Source organism: Chlorocebus sabaeus, chromosome 5 (genome assembly GCF_047675955.1).
Source record: "Chlorocebus sabaeus isolate Y175 chromosome 5, mChlSab1.0.hap1, whole genome shotgun sequence".
NCBI lineage: Eukaryota > Metazoa > Chordata > Mammalia > Primates > Cercopithecidae > Chlorocebus > Chlorocebus sabaeus.
Window position 1 is genome coordinate 48,764,904 of NC_132908.1, and position 16,246 is coordinate 48,781,149.

The following is a 16,246-nucleotide window of genomic DNA, read 5'->3' on the forward strand; positions in this document are numbered from 1 at the left end:
CAGCTGCCATGTGGAGGTGGGACATTATGGAATGTGATGGCACATGGCTAAACTAGGGCTCTGACATTTCTTGTCAGGGAGGAAACCATCTTCTTCCCAGCCCCTCCAGCCCTGGATCATCCATCCACCGGTACCCATGAATATCCATGCCTGAAAGCTATTGTCTTGCAACTGTCAGAAGTGGCGGTAGAGAAGGGAGGACGATTGATGGAAGGGATGACATAACATCTGCTCTCTGCCTAGCTCCTTCACCTAGATTTGAGCCCATGTTCTGACAGTGATGAGAACTAGAAGGGGACAGAGAAGAGGCTTGTGAAACCTGCTCCTTTTCATCCTTTCCTCACAAAACTTCATGGACCACTGTTTATTTCCACCATGAAATAACCCAGTGCATTTATTAACTTCTTTATTTGCCTTCCACTAGAATGAGACCAGATGTCTTTCCTTTGTTCTATTTATCTTTATAACATAGCATAGTCCTTTCCACATAGTAGCATTTGTGTCATAGATGAAGGGTGAACAAGTGAGTTATGGCTGTAGCAGCATTAGGAATATTAACTATTCTGAGAACATGCAAAAGCATGCAAAAAGAAAAGTATAAAGAAGTTAGGGAGGCCAGGCACAATGGCCCACATCTGTAATCCCAATACTTTGGGAGGCTGATGTGGGAGGAGCACTTGAGCCCAGGAATTTGAGACCAGCCTAGGAAACATGGTGAAACCCCATCTCTACAAAAAAATGCAAAAATTAGCCAGGCGTGGTGGTGTATGCCTGTAGTCCCAGCCACTTGGGATACTGAGATGGGAAGATAGCTTGAGAAGATCAGAAGGCAGAGGCTGTAGTGAGCCAAGATCGTGCCACTGGACTCCCATCTGGGTGACAGAGCAAGACCTTGTCTCAAAAAATAGAAGTTAGGTTAAGAAAGATAAACAGTGAGGGGTGCTTTTATTCTAGGGTGGTCAGGGAAGCTCTTTTGATGGTATTTGAGTACAGAACTGAAGAGAGTGAGATGTGCCATAAAGATATCTGGGGATAGAGCATCCCAGGCAGAGGAAGGAGCAAGGACAAAAATGACAAAGAATTACTAGAATTTAGGAATGAGTCATGGTTGACTCCCAATTGTCTTGCCTGAGAATTTGGAAGAATGGGATTGTCATTCTCTGAGGTGAAGACTCTGGGCACAGAACTAGGCAGGGTCTGCCTGGATACTGTCAGTAGAAGCCACTGCAGGACACCCTCAAGTGGCCTCACAGATAAAATTTCAGGAAAGGGAAGCCAGAGAGAGAGAGAAAAATGGCAAATGTCAGGTAAGACTGTCGCTAACAGGGCAACTGTTATCAAGGGTCATGGGCTGTGCCCTCCTGGGGGCAGTGGGGGAAGCCTGTTGTGTAAGGAGGAAGACGTTGGTGTAAACCCATCTATAAGACAAGTGGAGAGGCCTCAGAGGAAACCAATCCTGCCGTCACCTTGATCTTGAACTTCTAGTCTCCAGAACTGTGAGAAAATGAATTTCTGTTGCTTAAGTCACTCAGTCCGTGGTACTTTGTTATGGCAGCCCTAGTGAACTGCCACCCTCACGCTGTAAGATGCCTGAGAGTGAGGTGATTGCAGAAGTTTTGTTTGCTAATGTTATGTAATATTGTGACACCTTTGGTATCCTCTTATCAGGGGCTGAAATCCACTTGACTTCTAAGGACCCCTTTTTCCAGAAAGATTCTCCAACCTTGTTTCTTTTCTTTCTTTATCTCCTCTGAATGCCCGTGAAGCCTACCCTGCAATGATTCCAGATCAGAGATGCACATAAAAATGACACTGTTAAATTGTACTCAGCAAATATTCCTATGCTGCTTCAACCTCCGGGCTCCTGAACTGGAACCTCAGAAACCCTAGGTGGGAAAAGTTACATTCAAGAAAAAGATGGAATATAACTGGAGTAACCACAGATAAGCAGGTATCCCATGTGACACTTACTTTGAAACATACAACTGGAACTTAACATGGCAGTTTTATATCGTGAATCCTTTCACTCCAGAAATTCAATCTGAATTTCTTCAGTCTTAAGACACATGAGAATTCTTTGTTTTGCTTCTGTTGACTAGTGCCTGGTGCTTCATATACAACAGATGATTAATAATTATGTAATCATTGCTGAAATACATAAAATACTGTGTCCTGTTATGTCCAAACCTGGAAGCTTGTTTTCTGACTTTTATAGAACACTTTGTATCTGATTGTTTTAGAAAATTGCATTATATTGTTTGTTAAATTGAACAAAATGGAAGCATTGGAAGTTCCAGAAGATTGTTCTTTGGGTGGCTTCCAGTGAACCCAGCCTCCTAGTATTGATACTATGGGGTAGCATCTTCCCAGGATGACCCCAGTGTGGTCATGTGACCAGTTTTGGTCAGTGAGACAATAACAAGTGCCATGCAAACAGTCTTAGAGTCTTGTAAGCTCAGGGAGCACCAGAGGATCATGTGGGTCGCAGATATGATTTTCAAATTTTTGGTAGCCATGTTGGAAAAATAAGCCAATAAAGTTAATAACATGCTTTATTTAACAAAAACAATTATTTCAAAATGTAATCAAGATTTTCTAAAAAGTGCTAGTGATATTGTACCTGTTAATTCTTCAGACTGTGTTTTTAAACTCAAGCGTGCATTTTGCAGTTAAGTCACATCTCAATTCAGACCAACTACATTCCAAATGCTCTATTGTCACATGTAGTTAGTGGCTAGTGTCTGGGGCAGTGCAGGCTTAAGCTTGGGACTTGTCTTCCTGGAACTCTTGTTTTTAGATTCTCCCCTTGGCAACCTACCCACCATGCTGTGAGAAGCCCAGCTCAGCCATGTGAAGAGGCCTCATGAAGGAGAAACAAGACACGGCCACTAGCCCCAGCCGAGCTCCTTGCTGGCAGCCAGCATGCCAACCTCCTATCCATATGAGTAAGTCATCTTGGAAATGGATTATCCAGCCACATTGGAATCATCCCAGCTGATGCCTCATGGGCCAGAGATGAGCTCTGTCTAAATTGGAGAATTTTGAGCAAATAGTTATAGCTGTTTTAAGCCATCAAATATGTGATGATTTGTTAAGTAGCAATAGATAATGAAAATGAGAGTTATCAAGGATACCAGTCAATGGAGCATTAATGATTTTCCTTTCTCCCTCAGGCATTCATTCATTTTTATCTTGCCTATCCAGCATGCTCAACCAGTGCCGAAGTAAGACAGAAAAGGAACAAAAGTCTAGGTCACCATCTGTTAGGAATTTACAGGTGAGCTCAGCAGGAATTACACTTTGGGGATGGAGAATTAGCTCAGGCTCACAGATGCTGAGTTCTAATCTTGGATTCATCACTGACCGGCAATATGATTTTAGTCAACTCAGTTCCTCTCTCTGACCAATTTTATTGCTATATCCTTTCTTATAAATATAATATAGGGTTAAAGGAGGTTATAGATGTGAAAGAAAGGACAGAAAAAATAATAAAAACGAATAGAGGATGTCCTGGCCTGTTTGCATCATTCTATGTTCGGGGATTCAACAAACGATGCTAAATAATCAAATGAATAAACAAATGAATGACGAAAGTATCGTATCACATGAAAAAAAATTGTGGTTAGACATAAGGATTTCTGCTGGGTAGACAGTAGAAACAGTTACAACAAAGATGAGGAGGAGGGGGAAGAAGTGGATGAAGATGGCTGGTATTATGTGAGCACCTACCATTTCCCTAGGAGCATACAAAATCATGAGTGTATTTTTATGTATATTCATTTGTACTATTATTGAAGCAATGCAACACGCCTCTGAAGTAGGCAGTTAGGCTAGGTCCCTTGACAAAGGGACTGAAAACCAAGTCAGTTAGAGACAAGATCTAGTGTTCAATAGGTCAGTAGGGTGACTAACATTTACATCATCCACGTATATTCCAAAATAGCTAGAAGGGAATAATTTGAATGCTTCTAGCACAAAGAAAAGACGAATATTTAAGGTGATGAATATCCAGTTACACTGATTTGATCTTTATAAGTTATATGAATGTACTAAATTATCACATGTACCCTGAAAATAGATACATCTATTATGTATCAATAACACATGTTAAAAAAATAAAGAACCAAATGCATGAGCATCATCAAAGGGAAAATTATTATCTAGATTCATTCAAGCTCAAAAAAAGGAGAGAGAAACTCAGGAGTAAAAAAGTGATGAGGCTACCGGCTTCCATTAAAGAGGCTCCATTCAGTATCTAGTGAAAAGAAAATGGGCAAAGGGAAAGATGGAAACAGGACATAGAGTAAGAGTCTTGCATAATGTCTTGAGGAGGAGAAGAGGGAAGAGGAGAAGGAATGATGGGAAAAGGGAGGGGACACAGAAAGGGAAAAAGAAAGTGAACGGGAAGGAGAAATCATAAAAGTATTGATGAATCTAGCACTAAGTGTCACTAGCAAAGCCAGCTTCATGGGGGTGTGGCCGAAGCATATGACCCTGTGCTTAGAAGAGATCTGTGTTTAGTTTCATGCCCTGATGCTACCATCTTGAAAATCTTAATTTTTGATCAAGAGGTCCCACATTTTCATTTTGCACTGGGCCCACAAATTCTTACATATGATGCTAGTATCACAGTATTTTTGTATTGAGCTTAAGATTATAGAGATCATTATGCACGTGTAACTTCATTTCCATGAGACTATGAATGAACCCCAGTGCTGTGAGCACAGACAGGAAGGACCCAGGAGGTGATGGTGAGAAAGTCAATGGACGTCAGTGGCTGAGAGGCTGTGAGGAAGCTTCTCCAGGGAGCTGCCCAGTGACCACAAAGAGAAACGCATGTTCTCATCTACAGTGGTCAGGTTAGAGAAGGTGTCCTTAGCAGCAGAGCTTGTGTCTCAACGGCCATATCACAAGTTGACAATTCTTCATTACTAGATTTTGCACCTGCCCTACTAAACCTGTTATTTAATAATCAGAAAATACTACGGCATCATTCATTCACCCATTCATTTATTTCTTTTACATTTTTATGAACACTCAGGAAATGCCAGACATCATGCTGATCTTAAGAAAGAAGGAAAAATAAGTAAATTCATGCTTTCCTTCAGGAAGCCCCCATTTCATGATCTCAAAAGTATAAGATGTATACATCAGAAAGTATAATACAAGAAAGAAAGCGTTAAGTGCTTGGACCTTGGAGGAGTTATCCTATGGACCAAGAGGCCCTCTGAATTGGCCCTGAATGGTAAGTGAGTGGTGGAAAATTGGGCTTGACGTCTGACCTCAGTCTCTTACTTGTTCTGCAAGAATTTCTGCTTCTAGGGCATCTAAACAAAAGTCTCCCTTGATAGCAGAATGAGTCCCCTATTCTTTGCCACTTGCAAATGCCTAATTTCACCATCTTTTCCCCAAACCTCTAGACACACTGCATGGGAAGCCTCAGCTGATCAAACACACACAGACACACACACACACACACACACACACACACACGCACACAGCTCTCCGCGGTTCAGTAGATGTGGGGATAGGACGTGGCATGAAATGAGAATGAAGTGTAAATTCTCACACGGTTGGAAGGAATCTCATACCATAAAACCCAAGCACAACATAATCAATATGGCAGCCCTCCACCTCACCATTCTAGAACCAATTTAATCAGGAACAAGTTAAGTCCCTTGTTTAAAAAGAAAAAGAAAAAAAATCAAATCAAAACAAAACAGACCATTTCATCCTTCAAGCAGCATTCCCAGAAGTTGTGGTAAGAGACTTCATGAAAGTGCCGGCCACTCCACCTTCTACCTTCCCCACTCCCTAAGCTTTCATAAACACTTGCCATTTCATAAAAGTTACAGTTTTACACATGATTTCTAAGCTGCCAAAAATGTACAGTGTGCACAGCCCCGCCTGTTCCAACATGTTTTATAAACATAACAAGCTGTAGCAGCCACCCCAGATGTTTTCACAACTTATTTTTTTCATAATTTAAAATCTGTTCGACCTGATGGTTTTTGCTCCGTGTGCATTTCAACTGTAAAAAAGGAAACTGAAATATTATTCATGTGGTGTTATGCTGTTACACCTAATTTCTTCTCAAGTTCACACTAAACTGAAATGTCTCTAGGAACCTTAAAAAAGGCAACAGCCGAGAAAGTGAGGAAATATGTCAAGCACTTGTAAATAAACAGCTGGCTCCCAACATATGGATTTTCTTCTATATTTTTCAGGTGCCACAGTCTCCCATCCGTATCTGCCAGCCCTGCAGCGTGCAGCATAATTCAACTGTAATTGATAATGTAAAGGCAGATGGAGAGGACTGTCAGCTCCTCCTTTGGATCTCTGGGGACGCCGCAGAAATCAAAGCAGATGGCCCAATTGCATCTTCTTTATGTGTTGCTGCAAGCTCCTCTGTCTGCAAGATAATGGATCATTACGACCTGCTGTGTGCAAACACCAATATGCTTTTAAATCTGGTTCTCAAGCTTATGAAAAAGCACTATATTTCATATTAATTTGTGAAGCTGCACTTAACAAGGTCCACTGTTGTTAATTTACGATTTGGAAGAGTGGGAGGGAGAAGTTCCCATGGAGAGCTCTCCTCTGCCATCTCCCCTCCCCCATCTTGGCTCTCTCTGCCTCCCCCAGCCCTGCCTCCCATCCGGCAAGAAGTGGTCAGCTGAAGAGAACACAATATTCAGATCTGCTGCTCTGATATTTAATTGACGCATTGGATCCCAACAGTCAGAGGTTTGCCGAACATGCCATTGGGAAGGAGGTTGGGTTTTAATCCCCCATCAGTGGCATGGATACTGGAAAGGAGAAAGTCTCAGAATAATTCTTTCTGCACTCTCTCTCTTGCCTCCTCCTTCTGCTTCTCCAATGAGGAAAAAGAAGGCAAGGGAAGTAGGAAACTCAGTGTCCAGCCTGCTCTGTCACAACGTTTACAGAGAAGGGTTCATAGCAAAATTGCAAAATGGAAAAGATTTTCAATGATACATATACATCCACTTTCAAGAGACCTTCTCCTTTCTCCCTTGACAAATATTTTAAGCTCCTACTGTGTGCCAAAAAATATTCTGAGTTCAGAGGAGACCAAGGGAAATAATATGAAATGAATACCCCTAGCTCTAGCAGCTTGTGACTGTAGCTATCTCAACTGAAAGCTTGTAAAGAATGTGAAAGAGGTGCTTGATTGTGCTGGTCCCAGGCTGCTGTAGGAACATAGAGGCAAAACAAATAAATCCTGCTCAGAACCTTGAAAGTGTGACCTATGGGATGAGTAGGACTTGGGCCAGGTAACAACATATACAGAAGATACTGAGGCGTTGTCAATTTTACACTGCATGATGGAGAACTTTTGAGAAATCTTGATTTGTAATGTGAAAGAATTGCATTCTTCATCCTTGGCTCAGAGCCTACCTTGCTCTCCTTTTTCCTATTCCAACAGAGCCTAAAAGCCAGTTGCACATGAAATGCTAGTAACTAAAGGCTTAAAGAAGGCGCACAGTGGCTCACACCTGTAATCCCAACACTTTGGGAGGCTGAGTCAGGAAGACCGCTTGAGCTCAGGCGTTCCAGACCAGCCTAAGCAACATGAGGAGACCTTGTCTCTGTAAAAATTAAAGAACTTAGCCAAGTGCAATGGTGTGTGCCCATAGTCCCAGCTACTTGTGAGGCTGAGGTGAGAGGATCACTTGAGCCCAGGAAGTTGAGACTGCGATGAGCTGGGATTGCACTTCAGTCTGGGAGACAGAGAAAGACCCTGTCTCCCCCCAAAAAGGGAAGGGGGTTGCAACTCAAATGCCTACAAAGATCCAGCATATAAAATTGGGTGTAGTTGACCAGCTGTCCATAAGAAGGGATGAGTTGGGAGTCAGCGAACTGGAGAGGCAAACTGTGTAGACCAAAGGAGACTCCACTGCTGGCAAGGATAGTGGAGGCCACCAGGTTGTAGTTCTTGTCTTTGGTTACTAAAACTAACTAGTAGTGATGGATGAGGAGAGAAAGAGAGGTTACTTAATTGATACAACAATACAGTTAACTAGAAGGAATAAGATCTATTCTTCGGTAGCACCATGGGGTGACTATAATTAACAATAATGTATTGTATATTTCAAAATAGAAGAGTAGATTTGGAATGTTCTCAATACAAATAAATGATAAATGTTTGAGGTGATGGATGACACAATTATGCAGATTTGATTATTGTATTTTGTACGCTTGTGTCAGAATATCACACACATCCCATAGATATGCACAACTACTATGTGCATGAAAAATTATCTAAATAATAAATAAAAAATTATCTAAATAATAAAAGCTAGAAAATAAGTACTTCATATACATCACTTAATTTTTTTTCTCATGCAGCAACCCAGAATACTGCCAAACCATAGAACAGTGCTATTGGCTTGCACAGCTCCCTATAGATCTGCCCCCTTCCAGGCAGCTATGAGCTAGAGGAGAAACAGGAGCAACAGAGCAAGTGGACGCTCCCTGACTCCAAGGCTGTGTCAATGCCTCTCTTTAACTAGACTCCAGAAACCAGTGTGTGCTGTCATGTTTTGCTTGAATCTCACAATTTTTTTTTTTTTTTTTTTGAGACAGAGTCTCTGTTGCCCAGGCTGGAATGCAGCGGCATGGTCTCAGCCCACTGCAAGCTCCACCTCCTGGGTTCACGCCATTCTCCTGCCTCAGCCTCCCGAGCAGCTGGGACTACAGGCACCCGCCACCACGCTTGGCTAATTTTTTGTATTTTTAGTAGAGATGGGGTTTCACCATGTTAGCCAAGGTGGTCTCGATCTCCTGACCTCATGATCTGCCCACCTTGGCCTCCTAAAGTGCTGGGATTACAGGTGTGAGCCACCACGCCCGGCCAAATCTCATAATTTAAGACAATAATATGAATCATAGAAACAACGAAATTAAAAAATTGGGAGATATTAGCTCTAAAGCCAGATGCCAGCTTCTCATAAAATTTCAGAAGATCTGACAAGCCAGAAATGCATGATCGTGTAGCAAGACTCACCTGGAGCCTAGTACCAACAAGGCCCACCCCTCGTGGTGGCTGTGAACACCACGGCCAAAGGCAGAAACCACCGGTTAGTGGGGCTCATTCATGCAGAACAAATGATTCTCACTCACTTTCTTTCCACGTGAAACTACAATTCCCTGAAAAACAAGGCAGCTTCAGTCTTACCAGGCAAGGACTTTTTCATTAGCTTTCTGATAGTCAATATTATCTATCTCATTTCTCTCATAGGCAAACAAATAGCTAAAAGAAAACAACCACATATGGTAGCCCCTAAATGTGTTTTTTTTCTTATTGACCTGAATTAATTACATGGTAATCATAAATGAGGCTCATGCTCATTTCTTCATTTGCTAGATAGTTATAATAGTTAAATAGCTAAAATGGTTCATGGTTTATCATTGAACCATGATTGTATTGAGTTGACTGAAGACAAGAGACTGTGTTAAGTCTCCCAGAATCACAGCAGTAGAAGAAGACATGAAGCAATCCCCTCGAATGAGCTGAACAACAGTAGGAACAATTAGTTTTAATAGTTAAGATTCCCAAGACTTCCTCTCTAATCTTTTATCAAAGCTCTCAAAAATGTTTAGTTTTTCAAAATAAGCAAAAGTACAACTGTGAGTATACATGTTGGTACGAAGTGATTCTATATTCTTCCACTGTAATGGTGACATTGATTGTGGGTAACTTTCTTCACCTCTTTTCCTGCATTTGTGCAAAAAGGATAGAACCAGAGATGGGTTTATATGCACAAGGCATTCTATTGACCTCTTTGGGTCTCAAAATGTATTCATTCACTCACTCATTAATTCATTCAGCTCACATCTACCAAATGCCTGCTATGAGCCAGGTTCCTTCCAGTTGAACTATTTCTTGAAGGATGAATGGAATTTATCTGATTGTAATGCAAGTTCATTGATAGGCAGACATTTTATTCATTCCCCCCTCCTCCCCTTTCCAATTCTGGCTTTGCGAGATAGGAAACACTATATACACACCACCTTAAGCAGTGGGGAAGGGAGGTCAGTCTAAATGGGGCTCTGGAAGAACCCTGGAAGCACATTCTGCAAGCAGATTTAGAAACTTCTCTGTAGTGTCTTCTCACAGAATAATGAGGGGAAACCAATTGGTAATCCAACCGCTGCATCATAAGGCTTAGCTTTCTTGCCTGTCTTCCACACTGGTCTGCACGTTCTTCAAGGTCCATGTGGCAGTGTGTATTAAGCATGGCTTTTGGGGTCTGATAGACCTGAGTTTAAATCTTGGGTTTGTACTTAACTTGCTGTGTCATCTTGGGGTGCTTACTCAGTCTCTCTAAATCTCTAATCATTCATTGAGTAAACTACAACAAATATAATTACATCACAGAGTTATATATAAAGAAACAAAAAATAAAGCTGATAACATGCACATCACAATATGAGGCACATAGTAGGTATCATCTGGGATCATTCCTATGTCTCCAGGGGCAATGTCTCATTTGTCCATGGCCCCAATATACTCACTACTCAAAGAATACGTTTTGAACTAAAAGAAGTCTTTTCCTGTCTAGCTCGCCATTTGGACTGGCCTCCTTTCAGTTGGAATTAACAGTGTTGGTTCTTACTACTTTTATATCCCTTAGTGTCTCTAACGCCCCTCCCCAGACATAAGGATCATGGTCCGTTTTTCCTCCTGAAACACAAAGATTGTCACACCAGAAAATCTAAAAGCACAAGAGATTCAGGTCTTGTGTTTTGGGTTTTAGTTTGAAACTCGGGTGTATAACTTCTCTGAGAGAAAAGACAAACCTTAAATTATGGCATCATTAGCCAAATGTGAGATGATTTCAAGTTGCCTTAGCTAGAGATCTCCTGGGGTTAAGGTTGAAGCTACAGGTCCCTGCACAGAGCTGGCTGTTGAGACTTCACAGCTCACCTGCTCCTGGCATCCTTGATATGGAGCAAGCTTGAAGCCTCACACTGATACTGCAGCAAATAACTTAGAATGCTTTGTAAAAGTTAGTACATGTTTATTACGAGCTTGGAAGGGCCTTGAGTTTCCAAGACCACTCTGCCAGAAAGAATATGTGCATGGATGAGGAGTATCTCATTTCTTTCCAAGACCGTCCCCCACTTTTCCTACCTATCTACCAAATGTTATTGTCATTGTCCCAACCCCCAGGGATATTTTGAAGTTAAACTGAGTGCCATACATGAGAAAGAGCTGTAAAATACATCATGCATACAACTGCTCCATTATTACTGATGAGGCAATCGGGTAGCATTTCAAAGAATATGGGCTTCAGGGTCAGATAGAATTGGGTCTGAAGCCCCACTTTTGAGCCTCAGGTTCTTCTCTGGAAAATGTAGAAAGCTACCTTGTAGGATAGAAGTTGGCAGTGTTTCACATCATCCTTGGCAAATAGTGTGTATATGGTGACTGATAATAAGAAAAAGACAGAACGGGTGCGGTGGCTCATGCCTGTAATCCCAGCACTTTGGGAGGCCAAAGCAGGTGGGTCACCTGAGGTCAGGAATTCGAGACCAGCCTGGCCAACATGGTAAAACCCCCATCTACACTAAAAGTACAAAAAAATTAGCCAGGCATGGTGGCAGGCATCTGTAATTCCAGCTTCTCGGGAGGTTGAGGCAGGAGAATCACTTGAACCTGGGAGGCAGAGGTTGCAGTGAACGCCACTGCACTCCAGCCTGGGCAACAAAAGTGAAACCCTCTCTCAAAACAAACAAATAAGCAAAAAGAATAAAAACAATGATATTAATAGAATAGTAACAATAGTTAACATACATTGAACATTTTCCATGTTTCAGGTATGGTATTAAATACTTTGCATGCTTTATCCCATTTATTCCTTGCAACAACCCTGAAACTGATGCTATTATTATCCCCACTTTACAGATTAGGAAGCAGAGGCCCAAAAAGATGAAATAATTTGCCCAGATTCAAACTAGATGGGCTGATCACAGCCCTGAGTTCAGAAGCAAGATGTTTCCATGAGAGCTAACATTTATCATTATCATTATTGGAGCTAGGATGTTGATTCCAAGTCCAATGCCTGTGCCCTGCACTTACTTCGTTTGCAAAGTCTGTAATGATGCCAAATCATTCCAATTTTTCTTGAGTGATTCTGAAGTTGGGAACCTTACTACTTGTGACTGCCCTGTCCAGCATCAAAATTCCATGACCCTAACATTTCTTCAAGGACTATAGAGGTTCGTGCCCTTAGAAATAAGCCAGGAACAATGAACGACTGAGGAAAAGTAGCAGATTAAAAGACAGTGAAGAAAAAACAGCAACCAAATGCAACGTGGACACCGGATTGCATCCCAGACACACACACACACAAAGGAACATTAGGGAAAGAGTGGTGAGATTCAAATAGGGCCTGCCATCTAGTGAATAGTATTGTACCAATGTTAATTTCCTGTTTTTGATCATTTTACTGTCATTGAGGAAGATGTCAACATGAAGGAAAACTGGGTGAGGAGTATATAGGGACTCTATAGTTTTGCAACTTTTCTGTAAGTCTAAAATTACTTCAAACTAAAGCGCGGTGGCTCACGCCTGTAATCCCAGCACGTTGGGAGGCCCAGGCAGGTGGATCACGAGGTCAGGAGTTTGAGACCAACCTGACCAACATTGTGAAACCCCGTCTCTACTAAAAATACAAAAATTAGCCAGACGTGGTGGTGTGCGCCTGTAATCCCAGCTACTCAGGAGGCTGAGGCAGGAAAATTGCTTGAATCCGGGAGGCGGAGGTCGCAGTGAGCTGAGATTGTGCCACTGCACTCCAACCTGAGCAACAGAGCGAGACTCTGTCTCAAAAAGAATAAAAACAATAAAATATACATATACATATCCAGAAAACAAAGGAAATTTGAACAAATGATAAGAGAAGAGAGACTTTTGTTTTGTTTTGTTTCTTTGTTTTCTAAAAGGAGAGGAGACCCATAAGAGAGCATTACTGGGGTTTTGTTCTGCACAGAACTAACATCGGAAGGAAACAAAGATGCGTTGGCAAGCCCCGCTGTGGGCTTCCTGGCTGGGAGATGAGATTGTTCCTAGACATCAGAGGATCCTCTCCCATGCTCAGCACACATTTTGTCTACACTACCTCACACTCAGATACCCCACCATATGACTGTGCTCCTCCAGCCTCAGCAAGCCTGAGAAACATAAAGAACACGGATCATGATTTAAAAGTCCTTCTCTGCACAGAACAATTCTGGATCTAATGCAACCCCAAAGGAACTGATGGCAAGCCCCATGGAGCAGGGGTTAGCTTGGGACTCAGCGTAGTGCTTAAAAAGCCAATTGGTAAATACGGATTTATAATGGCTCAATTCAAGATTTTTCAACGTTATGATGGATTTATGCACGTGTAACCACACGCTAAATCAAAGAGCGCCTTACAATTTACCGTGGGGTTATGGTCTCTACTGAATTCTTATCACTTTTGCACCAACTTGAAGTAAAAAAATCAGCAAGTCAAACCATCGTCAGTCAGTCAAGGACCCTGTGCAGTGTCGCCAGCATGAAATGCACTTTTGACTCAGGACGGGTTTATCGGGGTAGAGTTCCCTTGTGAGTTGAGAGACATCTCTGTGTCAGTGAGTGGATGGGAGGTGACTATTAACTTGCCATTAACCAGTCCTTTGGGCCTAACAAATTCAGTGTTTAGGATGAATTTTGAAAATAGTGAAGTTATATAGATTATATGTCTAAGAAGTTATATAATGAAGTTGTATCGATTATATGTCTAAGAAGAACTTTGAACTGAATATGAAATTGCCTCTGATATTTGTTATGAGCTTGACATTTGTGGAGACTTTTAGAGATTAAATCCTTTTACAACATGCTGTATCTATATATTACGATGGGCTAAAAAACATGGAGTGTTTATTAACGGGCTTCTGAAGTATCTCTTTCAAAGCAAACTAGGAGGCATGTTTATTTATTTGTTACTTTTCTCCATTTGGAACTCAGGTCGGTTGCTATCATTTCCCTGCTCAAATCCTTCCTTTCCCATGTTATACATTTATTTGCTTATTGTCTGTCTCCACTGCCTGGATGGAAATTCCATGAGACAATGACTATGTGGCTTTGGTCAGTACCATACTCAAAGGGCTGAGGGTAATATCTCACAGAATAGGTGCTCGATAAATGCTGATCATATATATGACGGTTTGTCACCTAGGAGCAGTTCCCTACAAGTAATAAGATACTGTCACAGATTTTATCCGTATCCCCTAAGAGCTCCATGGGGTGTTTGGAAATCAAGGCACTGAAATCACAGCCAACAGAGAGAGCCCGCACTCCAACTTAGAGTTTCAGACCTCCTAATGGTGGCAACTTTCCTCATACACCACCATGGAATGCCACCAAACCAAAACCCCCTCCACTTCCAGCCCCCACCCGGCCACCACGCACCTAGCCAGGCCTCAGGGCCCCCACTTTCCCCCTCACTGTGTGTCAAAATATGCCTTCGATGTACGTACAAACCAAGTTGGTTTTCTTTTTCCCACCACATAGAAAAGTGTCTTGCCGCCTTTCACCAGCTTTTCAGTGTGAGTGTCATTCCAATAAGTGCATTCTCGTAATCCCAGGACACTCCCTATCACAGCGTTTCTGATCCCTGCAGAAGAATGTCTTTTATTCTTAACTCTGCCTCATTCTCATACTGGGCTCAATGGGATTTATTAAGGCAATTATTTTTTTGCAAATGAATCTGATAGGGAAAAACCCCTTTTATTATTTTTTTTTCAAGTCAGCAGATTCACTGGTCATTTCCTTAATGGGTACTAATTCAGTCCTTCACGAATAGGAGGTTGGGGCATCGCTTGAAGACTTCTTAGATCAGAAGAAAATTCAGAAACACTCCTGACTTAAAAAAAAAAAAAAAAGATATAGGATCAAAGGGATACATCCATTATACCCCCACACTCCCCCAGCCTCCAGGCTCAAACAAAGGGGCAGCACTGGAGAAGAGGGGGGTCCAGAAGTTCTCCTGAGCATAGAAGAGGACCATTCTCTTTGACTAGATGTCACTGTGGGTAGCACTAAAAGGTCAAGTTTCCACTACCCCCAGTCTTAGTTTTTAAATCAACACCCACCTAAAAACTTCCATTACTCTAGAAGGCACACTTCTCCATGCCTTGTTTCCTGGTTCTTACTCAATATTCTGATCAGACATCACTGTCTCCACTTTATAGGTAGGGAAACTTAGATTTGTCCAAGTGTGAAGCCGGGGTTGGGCAGGGGTGGCATGAAGAAAGCCTTGGTTTTGTGTGTCCTTCTGAGATCATGAACTCTGGAATGAGACTGCTGCAGGTGTTCCAGGGTCCTGTGCTTGCTAGCTGTGTGACCTTGGGCCGGTCACTGCTACTCAACCATTTCCTTATCTGTGAGCAGGGAATAGTAATAACACCTAACTCAAATAAAACAGCAGATACAAAGGCCTCGGTGCAGTATCTGGAATACAGAGAGCAGTCACAAATGTTGACTTTCACTGCTGTTATTTTCTGTAGTCTTCTCCTGGGGTAACTGTCCCTGGGTAAATGAGAGTATAGACCTAAGGATCTCTATGAACTTTTACGAGATGGTCACTCATCTGAAGGTCCATTGCTGTGAGTCAGCTAGAAGCATTTTTTTTATATTTATGATAAAACGAGACTAGAGTTTTGACTCCATGCTGACTTCTCCGTTTTTCCTGTGGAACAACCTTATAGGTGAGCTTCCCTCCCAATAAAGTTTCTGTCATCGTTGGGAAACTAAACTCTCTGAATCTTCAAACAGAATTCTTCTTCACAGAATCCCTTTCACAGAAAAGCAAAATAATTCAGTTCTGTTACAGAGAGGCAGAATTCAGGATGCATTCAACACCCAAATTCAACTACATGGGCTCTCTTTTTATGTAATTCAAAACCAGCACACAATTACGTTTTGCATGTTGCTCTGTTATGTATATTCTGTGTATATTTTCTGTTGACACATCCATATTACAACAGAATTATATCCATAAGATCTAGATTTCTGAGCTTCCTTGTTGGACAATTTATAAGTTCCGAGGGTAACTTCGACCACTCAACATTTTCATCAATCTTTAGCATCTAACCTCTAGGTTAGAAACAACACTGCTATACTCCACTCTTTCTGAAGCACTCTTCTCTTTAGAAGCTTAAAAGCCGTCACCTCTGAATTCCTGATGAGGCC